General features: G+C 39.1%; 1 protein-coding gene across 2 annotated transcripts in view; it reads left to right on the top strand.

Annotated features, from left to right (window-relative positions):
• Positions 1–115: 115 nt before the first annotated feature.
• Positions 116–7,926, top strand: part of ITM2B (integral membrane protein 2B) — a 31,675-nt gene continuing 23,864 nt past the window's right edge. Inside the window, exon 1 of one of the 2 annotated variants that reach the window (XM_014537216.1) lies at positions 116–351. The gene's annotated coding sequence lies outside the window, so the exon portion shown is untranslated. The remainder of the gene's footprint in view (positions 352–7,926) is intronic. The other variant, XM_014537217.1, reaches the window with a different exon arrangement.

The following is a 7,926-nucleotide window of genomic DNA, read 5'->3' as shown; positions in this document are numbered from 1 at the left end:
TCTCGGGCTGCGCCCCTTGCTTGTCTGGCCGCAGCTTCTTTGTAAGAAAGTGCGTGTGCAGGAAGCCGTGCCTGACGCGGGGCGGGGGGTTTGGGGGGCCTGGAGAGAGAAGGATGGAAGAAGAACTGTGCCGAGCTCGCGGCCGTCGGTGCAGTCGGGGCCGGGACCGGGTTCCTGCGCACTGGAGGCCAGCGGCGACCAGCAAAGCCTCACAAACAACTCCGGAGTTTGGCACTTCCTCCCGGTGTGAATGATGTGCCTAAAATGGCTGACATCACAGCCAGCCCAAAGCTCTGCTGCTTCCTACTTTCGCTTCGAGGCTGAACAGCACTTGGACTAAGTCCACCCACTGTAAGCCTCGTAATTTTAAAAGCATTTTCTTCTTTACCTCCTTTCCCCACGGCCCTTCGCTATTGGCAGGTGAACTCCAGGATGGGGTCGGGAGAGGGAGCGAGGGGGGCGGGCGCGGGGGGACAGCCAAGTGAAGGTGCGCAGGGCAGCTTCTGGCTGCAGGTTTTATAACTAAAATATTGCAGCTAAAGATCAGTAATTACTATGTAGATGTGAGTGTAAAACCGACAGTTGGCTTTTATAGGACCCTTTAGGCTAAGTGAAACTAAATGTAGCAAACTTGTCCTACGTCCCTTATAAAATGTTCCTTTAATTTTACAAAACCCCTCTTTTAGTTCTAAGTAAAACCAGGAGTGAAATCATAGTTGTGCTCATCTTCGTTAGCATTTTTCAAGACTTACTATCACTAGGATAAACTCAGTTTTAACTTTTAAAAAAACTCAGTTTGTGGGCAGGCATGCGTAATACGCGTTATTTTTTATATAGTCTACTGAAAATTGTTACTGAAAAATAGGCCACTAATATACTATAAAAATGTTTGAGAATTTAATGTTAATCTGGATGTGGAAATGTTAGCCTGTACTTATTTTTGGAAATGTTCTAGTTAAAAACACAAAGGTCAGGGTTGATTTTAAATGTCTGCCTTGCCTTGAAATAGGAACAGTGAACTTATTCCCGAAGGATTAAGTTTGGATATTGTATTGTTTTTCTGAATCCATTGCAAACAGGCTTGGTCTTACAAGAAAATGTTTGGAATGCACAGACCATAATTCCAGTAGCAAATTATCTTAGCTCTATATTTAAGTAACATTCAGTGTACCTGAAATAGATTGATAGTCAAATGCCCAGTCACAGCAGTCTCAAATACATATATATAGATAGGTTTTAATTCTATTATATGTCTTTTTAAATCGTATAAGCAAGTATGATTCCTCCCATTAAAAAGGGGGGAGGGGAGCATCAGATGATGTCACTTCAGACAGCTTTGCTCTGTTCCCCTGTAGTGAAGAAGATTTGAAGCTGCACAGAAATCAGAACAAATCTGCTTGGGCAGCTTTAAATCCAACTTTTGACATTTACTGCCATTTCTGAAATGTTGACCCTGTTTTTAGATCCTCAGAATTTCTAACTATTTCACCATATTCACATTTTTTTTGGTTATAGCAGCTATAAAAAAGTAACCATTCATAGCTCTGTGCTTTGTTTTCCATTTCTATTTCCTCAGATCCCCATATCCAAAGAAAAAATACTGGAACTAAGCTGTGAGGGCTAGAGTCTTCCTTTGTGACCACACAGCAGTTATGGATGAATGGACAGATACAAAATGACTAATTCTTTTTCTGGCTATAAGCTCAAAGATTTCTTCAGCGAGTGATAAAATACTGCTGTACATGAAAAATAGAATCCTTACAACCAGCTAGTCACTTAATGATAAATGGAAAGCGTATTTTATAACACACATTTGTGAAAGAACTGTCTCTTCATCTTAGAGCTTGGGCAGTGATTACATAATGTTCTCTGGCTCCTTGGGGTGACTATACAGTAACTACCTAGTTTGACTGCCTGGATTCTGCACAGAATCACCCTTCTGGGGGCTTTCCTTTTGTGGTTGGTTGAGAGGATCAAGTAAAGCTAGTTATGGACCAGAACTCCTGAACAAGAATTGGTATTACCTTTAACCCTCCTAAAACACAGTATCCTAAAAAACAGCGTTTCTCAAAATGTACTCTTTTTTTTTTTTATTAAATATTTTTATTGATTTCAGAGAGGAAGGGGGAGGGAGAGAGAGAGAGAGAAACATCCATGAGGAGAGAGAATCATGGATCGGCTGCCTCCTGCACGTCCCCTACTGGGGATCGAGCCCGCAACCCGGGCATGTGCCCTTGACCAGAATCGAACCCGGGACCCTTCGGTCTGCAGGCCGACACTCTATCCACTGAGCCACACCGGCTGAGGCTCAAAATGTACTCTTAAGGGGCACTTGCTCTCATATCATCTGGGACTCTGATTTGAAAATACAGATTCTACTACCTTATGCTTCAAGAATTCCATCACTCCAGTCAGCTGGCTTATGTAATACGCATTCCAGTACTTTTACAGCGCTCTTATCTTTTGCTGTTTCTTTAGCTCTTTTCTCACTTTAGGGTGAGAACCCACTGGAAGCAGTTTTATTGCCCCATTTTTCAATCTTGTCTTTTCAGTAACTGTTAATTCCAATAGCCATGTCTGTTGATTTTTTTTATCTCAACAAGCTTTGCTATTTTTTATTCTTTTCCTACATTTCCCCTTAACTATTTTCACCTTCCTCCACCTGTCCCAATCAGCACAAAACTCTTAGATGTGTAGAAACAGCAAAAAGTACTACTTATGTTTTGTATACTAGGTGAATTTGAAATTAAATGCATGTTTTATGTTACAGGCAAAAATTATGTTTGTGTCTGTAACTTTGAACTTTGCAAAATCGTTTGTTATAGATGTGCAAATGTCAAAGAAAATACTTGATGTACTGAGTCAGATATCTCAGTTAAGTCGTTACTTAACTGTTTGGACTTGGGTTTAAGATTTTAGTAAGATAACAGGGTAGGACCAAATGGTTTGTAAGGACTCTTCCAGTTTTAAAATTCTATGAAGAGGCTAGGACTATATAATTATATTTGGCAGAAATTAAATTGTTTTCATTGTGAAAAATTACTACCTCCTCACCCTAACCAGACTGTTATCCTTCCTGTATTTTGCATGTTATGTTCCTTCCTCATATTAAGTAGCAATAGGTCAAAGAGAAAGGAGATGAATAGAGAGAGGTATTATGTAATAAATCAAATATTCATTTTGGGTTATGTCAGTGTAGAACGGGTGGGGGACATTTTTTCTGCCAAGGGCAATTTGGATATTTATAATATCATTCACGGGCCATACAAAATTATCAACTTAAAAACTAGCCTGCTATATTTGGGCAAACATTTAATTAGCTCACCCCTAGTGCCTTGGCAAGGCCAGACCAAATGATTTCACAGGCCTTATATGTCCCATGGGCCCGGACATCCCCACTCCGGCTGTAGAACAATAGTTGTCAACAACTCATTTTGTTGTAATGCATAATTATGAAACACCTTTCTCAGTGACCAACCTGGTAAAGGCTAACGTTTGCTTCAAAGATATTCCATACGGCATGCATTTTGCTCATAAATCATATTACCTCTTCTCGTACATTGGAGTTGTAGACATTCTTAAAAGGGAGATTTTTTTTTTTTAAATCCTCACCAGAGGATATTTTTCCATTGATTTTTTAGAGAGAGTGGAAGAGAGAGAAATACCGATCGATGTGAGAAACACATCAATTGGTTGCCTCCTGCACGAGCCCCAACCAGGGCCCAGGCTGGGGAGGAGCCTGTAATCTGGGTACGTGCCCTTGACCAGAATTGAACCCAGGACCTTTGGTCCAGAGGCCTATGCTCTATCCACTGAGCCAAACTGGCTAGGGCAAATGGGAGATGTTTATCAAAGTAAAGTGTTTGTGTGGGTGAGAAGATGGGGCAGGATGGAAGCTTGAGAAAAAGTGAAATACTAACCCAGTAAGGTCTAAGTTACCCATCAGAAAATGGCTATTTGGGCCCTTATTCTTGACACTTACTGGCATTTCCTATTTGCATTAAACTGGGCTAGAGAGTTTTATAATTTAGTTTTTTTGGTGGTGGTCTTTGTTTTTCTGATTTTTTTTTGGTGGTTGTGGGGGGCAGAGGAAAGAAGGAACAAAATATGTGATGACATTTACTGAAATGTGTTGATCTTCACAGAGGGGATTGGGAGCTTGGTTCTCCTTGACAAGTGCATATCATTACCTAGTGTTTGTAAACATCAGTCTGTAAAAGCTTTGCAGGCATTACATTTGGTTCTCCATGAGGGTATTGATATGTGAAGTGAAGGTTTAGTACTGGGAGATAAATTATTTGCTCTGTACATGCCAAGTGACTTGGCAAGACCTCCATCGGATGCTGCTGCTGCAGAGCGTGGACCAGGTTGCATATTATACAGTTGGAGGACAAGTTACCTGCTTGGGGTATTACCAGTGTCATCTTAAACATATTTTCTCCTGACTAGACAAGCAGGTATACTATCCTTGGCAAAATCATACACTTTTAAGACATTGTGGAATTCAACTCTCATGTAAGAAAGAGGTTTAAGTGTGTAGAAGTATTTTTGAACAGAAATATCTCTTGGAACACACAGTTACAAGCCTTTTTAAGTTGATTTAGAATTTAACTTAAGAGGTTTTCTTTATGTATTGCTGAAGTTTGACTTGCTTTTAATGTACATTGAAAATGTTATAAGTAGTAATTGTGGGACATTTTCTTTCTCTTAGTGCTATTGAATCGTAACTTAAATAACTGAGGTGTCTATTTGAAAGGCATGCTGTTTTTTCAACAGGAAATACTTTCTGAATTCACATTATAACTAATGGTACTTGGACTGCTTTGTCTATCTTTGTTATCAGTAGAGGATGATCCAGGAAAAATTTCTCCTCCGATACATTGATGAATTTATTCACCTAAACTTTTTGGCACTTTTTATTACTGCTCAGACTGAAGAAGTTAAGGACTTTGCCCTCGAAGATCTTCTTTAGGCCACAACTGCTGTCTGTTAAATAAAGGATTTGACAATTTTGAATTTCTGAATGAGGTTGTTGTTTATACATTGTAGAAAATAGTAATACTGCAGCTATATTTTCAAGAAGCTTATATTATGTGTGAAGAGTTATTTTCTTGGCTCTGTTTTGTTCTTTGTACAAAGCTTAACAATGAGAATCACTTACAGGGTAGACTGCTGAAAGTTGAAAATTGGAAATTATATTAGAGATATGATCCTAAGAAAAATCATTGAAAAAATATGTAATTGTGATTATCCTCTTTAATCAGTATTTATGATACATATTCTTAACTGCTTTTAGGAAACCTACAATAAAATTGTACTTTCTAACAATTGCATGAATAAAATTATTTTAAACAATTGAAGACTTTTTGTGCTCTTAAATTGAGTAGAGGTAAAAATAACTTTTAGGGAGCATTTCTATATTCTACCATTTGGGAGGAAATCAAGAATATTCTTAAGCAGAAGAATTTCAGTCTTGAGTTACAGAAATGAAGAAATTACTCTTTATGATAGAGGGATATTCTAATTTTTCATTTATTTCAATGCTGATAAGTTTCCAGCAGTAATTTTATGACTTAGAGCTAATGAAAATGTATCAAGAAAAATTAATGTTGAAGTTAAAACACTAACATTTTGAAGTTAAATATCTTGGATACTTATTTGGGAAAATAATACTAAGTATGGTGTTATATATTTAATACTTTGAGGTTTTGAATATTTGCATAAGCCTTTTTTGGCATAGTTTTGATGGATTTTTGTATTTTTGAATGTTTAACTTTTAATGCCAAAATCATTTTAAGAAACTTAAGTCTGTTTTGCAGAATGAGTTAAAAATAGGTTAAATCTTGAATTTATTTTTTTCTTTAAATATGATTATAATGTTTAAAATTATACTAATAAAAGGGTAATATGCTAATTAGACTGGGTTGACTGGACATCTTCTGGTTGTCCGGTCCTCCTTCCAGACAAAACCATGGTGGCGGGGGCCGAGGCAGAGGCGGTTAGGGGCATTCAGGCTGGCAAGGGAGAGCAGTTAGGGGTGATCAGGCTGGCAGGGGAGGGCGGTTAGGGGCAATCAGGCCAGCAGGGGAGGGCGGTGAGGGGCGATCAGGCAGGGAGGCAGAGGTGGTTAGGGGTGATCAGACAGGCAGGCAGGTGAGTGGTTAGGAGCCAGTGGTCCCAGATTTCAAGAGGGATGTCCAACTGCCGGTTTAGGCCCCACAGGGATTGGGCCTAAACCGGCAGTCAGACATCCCCCGAGGGGTCCTGGATTGGAGAGGGTGCAGGCCAGACTGAGGGGACCCCCTCCACCCCTCCTTCCATGAATTTCGTGCTCCGGGCCTCTAGTTATATAAGAGCCAAAAATATGACATCCAAAAGAAGACCCATCTTTATGCTGGGAAAAATGATTTTAAGAGCTAGTTGATTTAAGATCTGCATTTCATAATATTTTGTTAGCCAACCTTTTTCTAGTATTTCTGTTCTGTATATACTACTTCATCAGATTTTGTAGGAAAAAATCATTTTTTTCTTGCTTTCATTTTAATGCTAGAAAAAATTTTCCCAGGCCCATCAGTTTCAGCTAGTGTATTGCTAGTCATATTAAGCAAAAAGGGCAAACTCCATGCCTCCTGGGCCCAAGAAAATGAATTAGCGAAGCTGGGCTTTTTGCATATTAAACAAGTTAGAACATTGTTCGTTTTCAATATGGATTCAGTGTTGCTCAACCCTCTAATTTTTAAGCACTAGAATCGGGGTTTTTATTTGAAATATGATTGTTAAATATTAACTAATTCATACAAGCATTTTAGGCAAAAAGACACTAGAGGCCTGACATGGACAACTGTTTTAGTTTCCTTTGTAGTGAAGAGCCGTGCTGATAAATTATGGTCGATGGGCCCAAATATAGTCTGCTGCTACCAATTTTTATATGGCACATGAGCTAAGAATGATTTTTACATTTTTAAATGGTTGGGGGAAGAATCAAAAGAATATTTTTTCCTTTTTGCCCCAGTCCCCTCAAGCAGAAGAGAGGTACAGTTCAGGACAATATTGTCAAGATTTTATGACTCAGAGTATAAATCCTGCCTTTACCACTGTGATACTTTGGTAAGTTATTTCAACCCTGTCTCAGTTTCTCCATCAGCAAAATAGGGAATATGATCATCTAAAAGCTTATCACAATGCTGTAACAGAGTAAGACTCCATAGATACTAGCCACTATTATTGTTATTACTACTATTAGAGTTATTACAACTCTAACTTTGTTACAGGGTTTGCCATTCAAACAGTTTCATGATGCGAGACAAATGTAGTATCTATCCAGTTTTCCTTTTTGCTTTTGATTCAGCTTTGCAGATGTCACTGGTTTTAAGTAAGCTTACCTTAAATATTTTTAGAAGTAACAGACTTCAAGAAATAAACTAAGCAAAGCAGTTATTAATTTTTTGCTTTTATAGATTAATGCTTCAAACCTGAAGCCATTTTCAGATACTGTTAGGTCCTACTGGCAAATGATAATACTGTAACCTGTATATTAATTTGGGCAAGTCAGAAATCCTCCCAAGCTTGTGTCCTCATTTGTAAAATACAGTTGGTGGTACCAACCTTGCATAGTGTTGTGAAAACAACACTCTGTTGAAACTGTCAAGTGTTAGTGCTTTTGCCCATTTTATTCCCTTTATTCTTGCTTTGTAATATTACTCTCCCTCACATGTCAATTATATAACAACTAGAGGCCTGGTGCATGAAATTCGTGCACTGGGCAGCGTGGGGGCGGGGAGGGCGTCCCTCAGCCCAGCCTGTGCCCTTTCGCAATCCGGGAGCCCTCGGGGGATGTCTGTGTCTGACTGACGGCTTAGGCCAAGCAGGCCTAAACCATCAGTCGGACATCCTTAGTGCTGCTGTGGAGGCGGGAGAGGCTCCAGC

Source organism: Myotis brandtii, unplaced genomic scaffold (assembly GCF_000412655.1).
Source record: "Myotis brandtii unplaced genomic scaffold, ASM41265v1 scaffold174, whole genome shotgun sequence".
NCBI lineage: Eukaryota > Metazoa > Chordata > Mammalia > Chiroptera > Vespertilionidae > Myotis > Myotis brandtii.
The sequence above is the reverse complement of the archived record's forward strand: the minus strand, read 5'-3'. Positions and strand labels throughout refer to the sequence as shown.